The sequence below is a fragment of the Haliotis asinina genome, chromosome 14, assembly GCF_037392515.1.
Source record: "Haliotis asinina isolate JCU_RB_2024 chromosome 14, JCU_Hal_asi_v2, whole genome shotgun sequence".
In the NCBI taxonomy this organism is placed as follows: Eukaryota; Metazoa; Mollusca; class Gastropoda; order Lepetellida; family Haliotidae; genus Haliotis; species Haliotis asinina.
Genome location: NC_090293.1, coordinates 50,018,769 through 50,033,349, shown reverse-complemented (window position 1 = coordinate 50,033,349; position 14,581 = coordinate 50,018,769). Strand labels below are relative to the sequence as shown.

General features: G+C 39.1%; 1 protein-coding gene across 1 annotated transcript in view; it reads right to left on the bottom strand.

Moving 5' to 3' along the window:
* LOC137262209 (large ribosomal subunit protein uL11-like) overlaps nt 1-14,581 on the bottom strand; it is a 394,062-nt gene that overhangs the window by 275,653 nt on the left and 103,828 nt on the right. The gene's annotated exons all lie outside the window — the stretch shown is intronic.

The window sequence follows — 14,581 nt, the reverse complement described above, 5'->3', positions numbered from 1 at the left end:
AGCATATGAGGTACGGTGCCGTAAATCTTTAGTATATTGGAAAACATGGCACAGTTAAATTAATGTAACTGTTTCATTAGCAACTATAAATGTCATTTTTAGTATATTTGTAATAGTTATATTTCAGTTGAAATGCATCATCTACAGTATTGTATTGCGTTGTGGTAAATGGGTGAAAAGATGGATGGATGGACGAGTGAAAGGATGTGGAACGATTGAGAGCAAGCATAAGTGAATGAATCAAACAATGATTCCGCGAGTGCAAGTGTATGATTGGTGTGGGCCGTTGGAACCAGTCAGGGAGCACAAACAGGCCAAGGTAAGTGTTGATTTATGATGGGTCTCCAGTGCAGATGTTCAGATTTTGTGACCATCTCCTGGGAACATTTGGCTTTTGCATTTGCTTATTGGCTTTCAATATGTCCATGTAACGTTTTGACATTTTGTTTGTATGTTACTGAGAATAAGTGTTTAACTGACTGTTGTTTTACATCGTTACATTTCAAACTGAAATTGCGTTTTGGGATTTTTGCCTTCTGTTCCATTTTATTAGAAAATGTACTAACACGTAAGTATGTTTTACTGTACAACTGATAAACATCTGCTCCGTTTTCTTTGAATATATCTCTCAAAAGTCACGCAGTGCTGAAACTTAATCCATTGTAATATTATTGTAAAGATTTTAGTATTTGTGTTTTTAGATAGTCAAAGAAGTACAATGTTCAAGGTCTTGAAATCTTGTACCGTGTATTCCAGAATATATAGTACATAATATTGTACCTTCAACATCATATTTACTTGTATGTTTTGGGTATGCAAGAGATCCTAACCTAAATACAGTTTAAGCCGATAACACTGTACATCTGTACATACAGTTTTGTCCTCTAGGATAGGTCCTTCGTGATGTTGATACACGGTGTCCAGCGAGGCCAAAACCTGGAAGATGTGGATCCACAAGTGATCTGACGACACGTATTGCCATGATCCATTTCTGGTAATTATTATGTATCATCATTCGTCCTCATTCCCAAAAACACAAACTGATCAGTTTGAAGGTGCACAATTTCTTGCCAAAAACATATATCCACGTACCCTCTGATAATGTATTTTGGTCTTACCCATTCTATTAAAAACTATGTTATGTTCCAGAGAAGCATCTTGGAGGTGGTCAACAGAAAGGAATGCGTAACATATTCAACAACTGGAGCTACATAGGTACCTTTTGTAATTTGCAGACAATATCAGTAAGGAACAAAAGGAGTCTATCCGGGACTGCCAAACACACATAAATTTAGTAGCAGAGGACGTCCAGACAATCTGAGAAATAGCAACGGTACATGAGGTATAGGTGAACGGCCTTCATTATTGCCACTGATATTCACAATAACATATTTTAACAAATTGTCCTGAAGGTTCAGAGATAGATATGTGTATATATGGATACTTTGGTCACTGAATTGGCCTATGTTCCATTTTCACATTGCCAAAGCGACAAAGGAAGACCAGTTTTTCGTCAAGTTTGTATCAATGCCGAAATTTTACAACCTTCATAAAGGCTTTCGTCTTAGATTTAGCACACATTCCCTGATAAAATTGATATATTGTTTACAACAGCGTAACGGTCAACTCAGCCATTTGGAGAATACAGCGAGAATTATTGCAAGAAATGTTTTCGAAAGGAGCAAAACTGCTTGTTTAGGGCAGCATTAGATTGGAACTTCGGCAGGTAAATTGAAACTTCATGATGTCGGGAACATATATTGTGTTAAGAAGGTTTTTTTTAATAATCTTGAAGGAATGTGGAGACTGACGTGACTTGGTGCAGGTGTACCTGGAATGAACAGTCCAGTCAACTGCATACACATGGACTATACTCCATTTAATGGCTCGTCGTCAGATTTAGGTTCAAGGTCGTTTTTTTAACGGTGGTTCAGCTAGCTCACGGCCTGTGAGCTAATTTTGGCAGAACAGTGAAGCGAAGGACAAAGTCTTTGTAATTTGCTATTTTAATGAAACTTGCCAGCAAAACTGTTGGGAAAACAAGCGACCAACTGGGATTCGATCTGAAGGACACGAATGGCGCAGCCATGTACCCTGTGTCTTACTGAATATGTATATTATATGTATATATTATGATTTATATATTTGTGTATTTGTTTTCATTTACACCCTTGTTATTTCTGCATTGTTTCCTCACTTTGCCAAATAAGCTTACTTTATGTTCAGACAGCTGTTGATACTTTTTGTCAATGCATGGAATAGTGGTGAAACACTGTGTTGGTTTCTATTCGTAGCTTTACTCCCTTTTGAACAGGATGTCAGTTGAAAGAAGACTCTCTTCCCTCGTCTCACTTAGCAAGGTCTTTGCCGATTTCTTCTTTAGGACACGTAATCCATCAAACTTATTGTAACTGTTTAGTCATCAACATATAAATCTGAACGAGGTTCATAGTTTCTTAAGTACACAAAGATAGATAAAGTACACACTTTTAAGTAATATCCGCTGCATGATTATATCACATAAACCTTGGGTGGTTGGGTAGCCTAACAGTTAAGGCGTCCGCTCGTCACGCCGAAGACCCAGTTTCGACTCCTACTTGGGTACAATGGGTATGGAGCTGATTCAGTAATAATTATTATTGGGTCACAACATTTAGTGTTTTGAATATTAATTATGATGGGTCACATTTCGTTTTGATAGCTGGTCAACACTTTTAGCATTCTGGTTTTCCGGAATTTATCTGCTCCTAGTTTTCTATGTGTCTACTTCCGGGAGACGTATTCGAGGGCATTCTACAGTGTTGACGATGTTCCTTTGTGCCCAAACTTTCGAGAAATGGCTAAATATATATAAAAAGGCTTGTTGCCGTGTGGAGGGCGACACTCACACTGACATTCATTCATATTTGCTGAAGTTACTGCCAACACTTGAAATCCCGTGAACGTCTGAATCTACATTATCGATCGCACCGATCGCTGAGGTGACATTCTGCCATAGTTGATTACCTCTCGTACCAAGACTTTGGTGAGTTTGCTAGATTGTATTTTGTGACCTATTGACTTAGATTTTGTCTCTCTTGAATTGTATTTGTAATCAGCATTGTTATATTGACTTGTGACTTTGTATACCTTGCTCTCATTGCATAATAACAGAATTTTGAACGTTAACGACTTGTTTTTGTTCTGTTTTGCCGGTGCACGGGGGATTTCTTACATAGTTTGTCACGGTAAATTCTTAACCGTAACACATCTGATACATTTGTCACGTGTAGCATACACTGACTGGTTGAAGAATCTTCCAACTCACTTTGCAAGAGAGTATAGTAGAATCAAAGACAAATAACGTACACTGACTGGTTGAAGAATCTTCCCACTCATTTTGCATGAGAGTAAAGAATCACAGACAAATAGTTCCCGAAGGACAGAAATAACAGGTTTATTGTAGAGGTCCATTATTCTTTTTCGTTTTTCGGCTTTCTTTCTGTTTTTATTTTTTTTTTATTTATTTTTTTTTTTCGATTAAAAATTGAAATGCAGCAGAGAGAGTTCGGGTGATCCTGGCACAGTCAGGCTGGTAAAGCTCATCATCAGCTCAGGGCCCTCGCCCCATCTACACGCAGCCCAGACAGCGAATGGGACTTCTCCCAGGAAACACTGCCTAGTCGAACCCACCAAGAACTTTTCGGAGAATATGGAGGCTTCCCAACACTGCAGCCTTCTGCATTACCCAGATTGTCAGAAGGGCTGTGCTCCCGGTGGAGAACCCGGGCACTCTCCTGATCTGCGCCAAGAGATCAGGAGGTACCAAACCAAGGGCACCGAGAACAATGGGGAGCCTGACGACAGTGTACTTGGGATGCAAGCGAGACATTTCAAAGGCGAGGTCCGCATATTTATCATGTTTTTCCTGAATCTTGCCAATCACATTGCTGTCAAAAGCGACAGAAAATTCAATGATATAAATAATTTGATTGGCTTTATCAAAAAGGACAAGATCAGGTTTGTTAGCTGGAATTCGTCTCAGGCTATATATTGGCCTATTCCAGAGAAGCTTAAAAGCATCATTTTCCTGGACGCCCTGGACATGCTCAGGGTCGTACCATGGATGGACCTCGGAGTCAAAGCCACAGGCATGGCGGAGACGATAATAAAAGCAGCGAGCCATGCCATCATGTCTTTTAAGATATGCAGTTTGTGCCAAGGAAGGGCATCCACTGACAAGGTGTTGGACAGTCTCTGTAAATTGATTGCAGACTTGGTGAAAGAGTTCACCTGGTTTACTCCCATCACTGTACCGTCCAGCAGTACATCGCCATCAACAAAATCAACGTCAAATTTCAAATTGTGTCCAACAACCTTGGCACGCTTAAAGTAGCTGTGGAATTCCTTGCTTTCATCTCCCTTTCATTTCTCTTTTCCCATTTTTTCTTTCTTTCTGTCCAAACTTTTATTTTTGCCTTAAGGGAATCGACAATTTGGAGAAGTACCTTTTCTTTTGTTGTCTTGTACTGTAATTTTATTTTTCTCCAAATTGCCTTTTGTCGTTTAGACATGGGATTCCCTGATGATCTTAATTTCAGGCACAGCTCTATCCAGGAAATATATTTTCTAGTTTCTGTTAATTTCACTTGAAACCGGTTTTTCCTTGGTTTGTTGTTCTTGGTAGTAGAAGATTTTTCTTTGGAAACTGTGTGAAGTTCCTCCAAAGTTCGCGCGGCTTATTATTATTATTATTATTTTGGTGGGGAGGGGTGGGAGGGGGTGGGTGGGGGCGAGAGGGAGGGCGTGATGTTTGTTGCTTGGGGTTTTGGGGGTTTTTGTTTTCGCTGTTTTGGGTTTTGTTGTTTCGGTTTTTTTGGGGTTTTTTTTGTTTGTTTGTTTGTTTGTTTTTGTCTCTTGGGGATTTTCAGTAAGAATATAATATCGTATCGTATGGCGATTTCGAATCCACGGCAGTTTGTCATAGAAGTGACGCAAGGTCGAGCACAGGTTATCAACCTTTACGAACGGAGTAAGCGAATATCCATTTTGTAAGAAAACTATTTCTGAATACATTCAGGGGTCTTAAGGACAAATCAATGCGTTGTTTATATGCATACAACCAACATACATACAGCCAATCATTCATTTGTCTCGACCATCTTACTGTGTAAATGCAGTACGTATACATTTTATTATTTGCAGACAGATGGCAACCGTTTCTCTTTCTATGGATCGAGTGTTAGTCAGTTGTAGAGTGATTTACGAGGGGCAAACATTCATTTCGTTGTTGATAATTAACTCAACTTGAAAACTACAATTAAAATATATATGTGGGATATTTAACTATTAGTGGTTATGTATCGCAGTGTATAGTGTGGGCATCTGCAAGTCAGTTATAGAGCGTTGTCCTGTGTAGGCGTCAGCGAAAATAGGGCTAAATCCAAAACTAAATACAGTCAACAAATTTGCATGCCTCATTTGACTCAAGCATCTGCTTGAATACAAAGTAAGTGAATAAGAAAAAACGTCTTAGGATATTTAACCGCTTTGCAAAGAGATGACATTGCATAGTATCGTAACGTTAAGATCAGATTTGAGTCTCTGGTCGAGACGGAATCGAGCAAGGTACATGCCTTTGTAGTAAATTATAAACTCTGATAAAAGACTGGTATTGCGACATTTAATGATTAGTAGAGATACAAGGTAATACAATTTATGTCTGGTGTGGAAATGGCCCCTGGTGGCCTTGAATTAATCCTCACCTGAAAAGAAAAATACCCACACATTTCATTTCAAGATATATAGTAAAGAGCAATACGTGAAACAATGGGGAAGATTCCATCTTGAAGGTTAGCACTCCACATTACTGACGATTCACCGATGCGCCGGCGAGCAGGTACGTATATCATGGAACGTTACACGAATTAAGTTAAACGAAGAAGTGAGAAAAAAAAAAAGAAGTGAGTGAGTGAGTTTAGTTTTACGGCGTATTCAGCAATATTCCAGCTATATGGCGTCGGTCTGTAAATAATCGAGTTTGGACCAGACAATCCAGTGATCAACAGTATGAGCATCTATCTGCGCAGCTGGGAACCAGTGAGGATACTTTACATTATTTCTTTACTTGTAATTATTCCAACTTCAGATATCATATGCATTTTTATGTTCATGGATATAAATTAAATTCTCTGTTTGGAAATCCAAACAAACATAAACTTATAACCTCATTTGTACTACATCCTATAATTTGAATGTTATTACTGATTTTTAATTTATGGTCACTTAAGTGTGATACTTGTTCAAGTAGTAGGTCAGTTAAATAAACTAGTGTCATTCGATGAACCACTTTGTAAATTATTGATAATTTGCTATTTTGTCTATGGTCAACAAGCGGCATGGAGTTAGTTTCCTCATAATTTAAATCATGACTAGTTCCTCTGACAGCCACGCATATGGTCTGCAGAGCATCAAAATGTAGGTTTTCAACATTCTTTCTTATTCTTCAGTACAATTATCCCAAAGGTGTGAACAGTGATCAAACATTGGTAATACGTATGACTTGTACATTTGCTCTAATAGTTTTCTTTATAATTTATACTTAAATCTATCAAGGCAATTTACCGATGGTCGAAGCTTCTTAACTCACACATATGTGAGTTCCATTTACAATCTAGTTCAAACAATTCTTGTACATAAAGCATGTACGGTTGGACTGACACGCGGGGTTTTCCCTATTCTAATGTCTCCCCCCAAACCGTAAGTTCCAAAACTTTCAAAGTAAAGTTTAAATTTACCACATTTTAAACGTAACATTTTTGTATTTTAACTGTTGGTTCAATTTTCCGACACTCTCCAGCTTGTGAAGGGGGTCCAACTCCCCATGGTTCCTAGTATGGTGATCTACCTTCAGTTGTTGGTGATCTATAGCCCGTGTTTTATACTGTATTGTCTTCTTTAGTTGGCACGTTTCAGCTTTGCCCGCTAGTTTTAGATTCCAGACTAGTTTTAGATTTTACCTGAAACGTTTGTTTAGTTTCATGTAACTTATGAACGACTTGGATTACTGTTGTACTGACATGATTTGATAAATTCTTATTGCCAAATAATACAGTGTTCAAGTTGTGACCATTAACATAGAAGTAGCTTACATGCGAATATCTGCATAATGTGGGTACATAAGTGATGTGCGTCCTCATACCCATGAACACAGGAACACCGTGAATCACTGACAATATATCTATCAAATTTATGACCATTTATGTAGCTGCATCTCAGTCTAATATGACAATGTAAAATATGATTATTTTTCAATCCATGATTCTGCAGAATTTCCTGTCCATCACTATTGTTACTGTGGAATCTGTTTTTGAAAACTGAATACGATTTGGAAATCTTTATAGAATCATCGAGATTATTCTATTCGGTAAAAGAATACGGCAAGAAAGATCGTTTATATGAACCCGTATGGCAATGTGGAACTTAAATATTATCAGAGTTCTTTGTTTTATAAACTAATCTCCGATGTCTCGTAGGAAGTATAAGCTCCGAAAAATATTCAGGCATCAAATTTGAATTCATTTAATAAAACATTTATGTTTGTATCGTGATTTGGCTAAAGAAGTGAACCCAGTTTCATCATATAGTTCTTGGTGATTTGTATCCTTCACAGCAACACAAATGGATCTCAAAGCATCTACATGCTGCTTTTGAAGAAGGTGATCCTGTGCTTTGGTACAGCTATTCCATGTTTGATCACAGTGATCAAAGTATGGAAGGAGAAACAAATCATAGATAGATACGTAGATAGGGCTAACTGTTTACAATCTCTTATATATGAGAATGACTGTGGCCATCCTTTTGAAAAGTTAAACCAGGATGTTTGTGATTTTCGACTTCTGCAACGAACTGTCTGTTCGTGGTAATATTTGGTAGTAATGTTTCAGTTCGTTTCCTTGTAAACAGAATGGTTTCAGTTTTTGTAGGACTGAATTCAACTTTCCATTTTTCAGCCGAAGAAGAAATTCTCTCAAGATCACTATTTAACATGTCGTAGGTTTCGTTAGGATTGTCTGTAATTGCATACAATGAAGTATCGTAAACGAATAATTTTATGTTACATGCTATATGATTAACAATATCATTGATACATACCAAAAACAAGATAGGTCCTAATACAGATCCCTGTGGATCTCCGACCAACACAAATGTCATTTCGGATATATGGAACCGTTTGTAACTGTATAGTATTTGGGATTAGCAAGGTAATTTTCAAACCATTCGAGGGGCGAACCTCTAACGCCATATCTTTGAAGTTTACACAGAAGACCCTTATGCCACACTCGGTCGAAAGCTTTGCTAATATAGAAAATACAACTTCTATTTCCTTACCTTTCAATAAGGGCTTTGTTTATGAAAATGTATAAATGGGTTAATGGGTATACGGTTGGGTCGCCATCTGTAAGTCCAGATTGGAACTGGGTGATAATTCCGTTGTCTACGAAATTATTATGAGCATGTTTATGAACACACTTCTCACAGAGAATAGACACGCATCTAGTTAGGGAGATTGGTGTATAATTTGAACATTCGCGTAGGCTATCATTTGTTTACGTGAGGGAACAACGGAAGCTATTTTCCAAACTGAAAGAAGTAATGAATAAATTACGAAAGCCTAATGCTGCCACTTTTGTAGCATTAAATATTTTTTTCAAAGACAATTCTCGTTACTTCAATTATTTACTCGTTGCTTCGAGTATTTTCTCGTTATTTCAAATATTTTTTCGTTCCTTCGATTAATTTCTCGTTGCTTCGAATATTTTCTCGTTACTTCAAGTTTCTTTCAAAAACTTGAAATTTCGAATGTTTTCTCGTTGCTTCAAGATTCAGTCAAAAACTTGATATTTCGAGTATTTACTCGTTACTTCAAGTTTCTTTAAAAAAACTTGAAATTTCGAGTATTTCGAGTATTAACATGACATCTTCGTATCCACAGCCTAAGTTACATTTGGGTGGAAACCGCAAAAGATTCATATCTGGGTTTAAACCCCAAATGGCAAACCTATCTATCATTCTTGATGCGTGTTTTCAGTCTGATTATCACGAATAGTGAAGGAAATACCTTCGGACGGCATCGACCCCCCCCCCCCCCCCCCCCCCCCCCCCAAAAAGACAGACCCCCTTAAAACAACACATTTTATGGTTGGTTGCATAAGGCTTAATTAAGCTGCACCGTTGTGGTATGTGCCCTGATAAAAGAGACAACATTAGGTTTAGAAATGGTTATACGACCTCTGGCCATATGAAACTTGAAGTATTATTGAAAATGTTCATGTATTATTTCCAAGAAAACTGCTTCGCTACATGTTGTATGTGGAGACTGTAAGCAAACCAATTCGTACTATATTCATACCAACATGGTATGCTTTTTGAGCAAATTGACTTAAGTCAAATCCTCAAAGTTATCGAATATATGGTATCATTTCATAGCTAATTCTTAGTTGCGGTTCATTCCCAAATGACCTCCTGTAAGATAAACTCAATGAGTACACTAATTAGCTCAGCCATGCTCTCCACCCCTATTCCATTAATGAGTTCACCCGGAGTCAGTACATATTATAGTGGGTACCGTGAGTTAGACCAGTTTGCTCAATCTTGGAATTCAAGCAATACTCAATCATCAAAAGGATTTCATTTCACAATGTATGAAATTGCACGTATTCCAGAACCTTATCTTAAATGAACCTGACAAGGTTTAGGTCAACAAATCATAGGTTACCAAGGGAAACAGAGCGCTGTCTGTATGGTTTGAAAGACTTTGTGTAATGTCAAGCCATATGTGACGAATTCCATGTTTTACTAATATGCCCACCACTGTCGAACAACAACGAATATCATTTTTAACAAAATATTTCTGTGTGAATCCCTCTACCTGTACATGTATTTTTCTCATGAAATGTGATTATCCACCACTCACTCTCAAATTATCCAAATATATGAAACACTGTGCCTTTTCAAATGATATCATGTAAAGATTTTAATTATATTTATATATACTTGTATGTTTCACCTTTTGTGTTTTTGAGAAAAGAATGAAAATTCTGTTTTGTTGTGCTACCAGTCACTACAGAGTATAGTAACAACACATTTCCATCTTTCTCAGTTTATTGGTAATTGGAGTGAAAAGTAGTCGAGAACTGAGGTTTTTTTATAAGCTGAGAATGTTCTCAAGCACTTGATTTTGTATCATTGATGTAATAGATCTTAATATAAAAATCATAATTCATTACCTGAATTAAAAAAAGTATATCTGGGCACATGTTATTATTATCAGCTTAATTAATGTTTTGTGAGGTCTGCTTTATGCTAAGATACAGGTGGTTGCAAGGGTGCGCATCCTCCCCATTGAACTGAAAGTTTGTTTTATGACCACTGAAACTCGGGTGGTATAGGGTGTAGGGTGTGTGTGACTATGAGGATGTCATCTTGCTCGGGGCAGATCTCATGCTAGCTTCATCAAACTTAGAAATTAAGAAAAATAAAATCGAAGTAACGAATAAATACTCGAAATTTCAAGTTTTTTAAGGAAACTTGAAGCAACGAGTAAATATTCCAAATTTCAAGTTGTTGAAAGAAACTTGAAGCAACGAGAAAATATTCGAAATTTCAAGCTTTTGACTGAAACTTGAAACGACGAGAAAATACTCGAAGCAACGAGAAAATTATTGAAATAACGAAAAAATACTCGAAGCAACGAGTAAATAATTGAAGTAACGAGAATTGTCTTTGAAAAAAATATTTTATGCTATAAAAGTGGCAGCATTAGGCTTTCGAATAACTCAGCAGTTTGGAAATAATTTTCCTTTGTACTTAAGAATGTGATTACTTATCAAGTCAGGCCAAGCTAATTTTTCTGTCAGTTATTCGTATTTCATCTAGTCACGAGTTAGACTCGGGCACATGATCTAATATATTCGTTGTCAACAACTGCTTGTCTAGCAAAGTAATAATAACGTCAACTTGCATTGTTAGTATCATTTCATAAACAATTAATCGTCTCCGCCATGCCTGTGGCTTTGACTCCGAGGTCCATTCATGGTACGACCCTGAACATGTCCAGGGCGTCCTGGAAAAAGGATGCTTTCAAACTTCTGTGGAATAGGCCAATATGCAGCCTGAGACGAATTCCAGCCAACAAACCTGATCTTGTCCTTTTTGATAAAGCCAATCAAATTATTTATATCATTGAATTTTCTGTCCCTTTTGAGAGCAATGTGATTGGCAAAATTCAGGAAAAGCATGATAAATATGCGGACCTCGCGTTTGAAGTGTCTCGCTTGCATCCCAAGTACACTGTCGTCAGGCTCCCCATTGTTCTCGGTGCCCATGGTTTGGTACCTCCTGATCTCTTGGCGCAGATTAGGAGAGTGCCCGGGTTCTCCACCGGGAGCACAGCCCTTCTAACAATCTGGGTAATGCAGAAGGCTGCAGTGTTGGGAAGCCTCCATATTCTCCGAAAAGTTCTTGCTGGGTTCGACTAGGCAGTGTTTCCTGGGAGAGGTCCCATTCGCTGTCTGGGCTGCGTGTAGAGGGGGCGAGGGCCCTGAGCTGATGATGAGCATTACCAGCCTGACTGTGCCAGGATCACCCAAACACTCTCTGCTGCATTTCTATCTTACTCTGTAAAACGTAATAATAATAATGCATGATAAACGGCCTCCCATGGCTGCCAGTGAAAGGTTCTGGAAACAGTTGTAACCTGGAGGCACCATGGGTCAGTGATTATGACCATGCAATGCATGAGAAATTAACCAGGTCGTTTGTCTGTTACATCTCACCAGATTGCCTGAAAACTGTTATAAAGAAGTCCAAATCTAATACAGCTCCAGGGCCTGATGGCATTCGAAATCGGTATTAGAAACTGTTTCCTTGTGTCCAAACACCACTACTTCACTGTTTCAATTCTCTTGTGGATACAGGTGATGTTCCTCCATGGTTCTGCAAAGGTCGCACAATACTTCTCCCCAAAAAAGGAGACTTGACTGATCTCAAAAACTTCCGCCCTATCACATGTCTGAATACTCAATACAAATTATTCACAGGGTGTTTGACGAACCTCGTGTCATCTTACTGCTCGTCCAGTGAGATAATTTACAGAGAGCAGAAGGGGGCGAGAAAGGGATGTTGGGGGTGCAAGGATCAACTTCTTGTACAGAAAATGATTTTGGAAGAGGCTAAAACGTATCATCGCAACCTCTCCATGTGCTGGATTGACTACAAAAAAACATATGACTCTGTCCCCCACGAATGGATTCTGAAGTCTCTTCAGTGTATTGACCTCCCTGAGCGACTACTTGATTTACTCAAGTCTTTAATGAGTTGCTGGTCGACTCAACTTGAGATGTACTCGCAAGGGCAGGTGCAGACTTCAGAATCTATTCCAATCAGAAGGGGAATTTTCCAGGGGGACTCTTTTAGTCCTTTGCTTTTTTGTCTGTCTCTAAATCCTTTGAGTTTTCTGCTCAACAGTTAGGAGGGTTACCATCCCGGACCTCCTAAGCACAGATCCCCAACACCTCTTACTCATCTCCTATACATGGATGACATAGAGCTCCTTGCCAAAGCAGAGACCGATTTGAAAGAACAGGTTCTCCTTGTCGAGTCCTTCTCTAATGATATTGGCATGACATTTGGACTCGACAAATGTAATACCCTTCATTTGAAACGTAGCAAGGTAACCAATGATGGATCGGTCAGGTTACAAGGGGGAGGAATTATTGAACATCTTGTGGAAGATCAGGCATACACCTATCTTGGAATGCAAGTTCGAGACAAGCTCCAGAGTGCCAAGATTCAAGATAAACTTCGGGCCAAGTATAAATCTCGTTTAAAGAAAATCTGGAGCTCCGAGCTAAATGCTTGAAACAATGTCAAAGCCACCAATACCTTTGCTGTGTTAGCCCTCGCCTATTCCTTTGGAGTAGTTGACTGGACAAAACAAGACATCCAGAGTCTTGACCGCCTGACCAGAAGGATCATGTCTGATAACAGAGCACACCGCCCTCGTTCCTGTCTTAATCGTTATATATGCCAATCAATTCTGGAGGCCGGGGTTTGATTAATGTGGAAGCTCTTCATGATAGAATTTTATTGTGTACTTTTGCACATATTTATTTATCGGATGATCCTCTGGTGATGCACGTCAAGACCAACGATGAAAGCAGGGAATTCCACAGCTATTTTAAGCGTGCCAAGGTTGTTGGACACAATTTGAAATTTGAAGTTGATTTTGTTGATGGCGATGTACTGCTGGACGGTACACTGATGGGAGTAAACCAGGTGAAGTCCTTCACCAAGTCTGCCCAGAGTCGGTCCTTTGTGGAGAAGCTTTCGGAGAAGCCATTGCATCGTGTGTACATGCAATGTTTGGAACAGAACAGCAATCCAACCGGCTCCTTTGCCTGCATGAAGTCGGCTGGTCTCAAATGTGAACCTGAGGGCTTTCAATTTGCTGCTCAGGACCAGTCACTTCCCACTCGCAATCGCCAGAATGTTATTCTTAAAGAAAATATCAATATGAAATGTCGTCTTTGCAATGAATTTACAGAGACTGTCCAACACCTTGTCAGTGGATGCCCTTCCTTGGCACAAACAGCATATCTTAAAAGACATGATGGCATGGCTCGCTGCTTTTACTATCGTCTCCGCCATGCCTGTGGCTTTGACCCCGAGGTCCATCCATGGTACGACCCTGAACATATCCAGGGCATCGACTAGGCAGTGTTTTTTGGGAGAGGTCTCATTCGCTGTCTGGGCTGCGTGTAGAGGCGGCGAGTGCCATGAGCTGATGATGAGCTTTACCAGCCTGACTGTGCCAGGATCACCCGAACCCTGTCTGCTGCATTTCTATCTTAATCTGTAAAACATAATAATGATGGTACTTATACTGCACAATGCTCCATGGCACTTAAGGGCATGCTCAAAGCGCACACAAACAGTTAAAAATAACAACATATCAAAAGACACATGAAAAAAAGGGTTGTAAATACAAGCTTCGAGAAAATTACATTTTGTATCGGCTAAAAAGGGGTGTTTTGAGGTTACACCTGAAGGCTTGAAGAGATGGAGCTGCACGTAGTTTAAGTTTAAGTGAGTTTCATAGTGCAGTTGCAACAGAAGCAAAAGAGCGAGTACCAAATGTCTTGAGGTTGAATGGTGGAGGATCCAGCAGGTGTTTTTGTTACTGGATCTGAGGACACGAGCAGGTGTGTATGGTGTGAGAAGATCACATAGGTAAGAGGGTGCCATGGAGTTGACACACTGGTAAGCGAAAGTAAGTATCTTGAAATCGATTCTTTCATGGATGCGTAACCATAGCAAGGAATCCAGAATAAATGTATGTAACAGGAGGGCTTAGAGCGGGTAACAAGATGGGCAACTTTATTTTGGGGAGATTGCAGGCGTTTTATCTGGGTTTTGCTGGCACGTGTGAGCAGACTGTTGCAATAGTCCAATCTTGATAGTATGAGGGAGTGAACAAGCAGATCTGCGGTGTCTTGGGAGAGTTGGTGGCGAATGCTGGATATATTACGGAGATGATAGT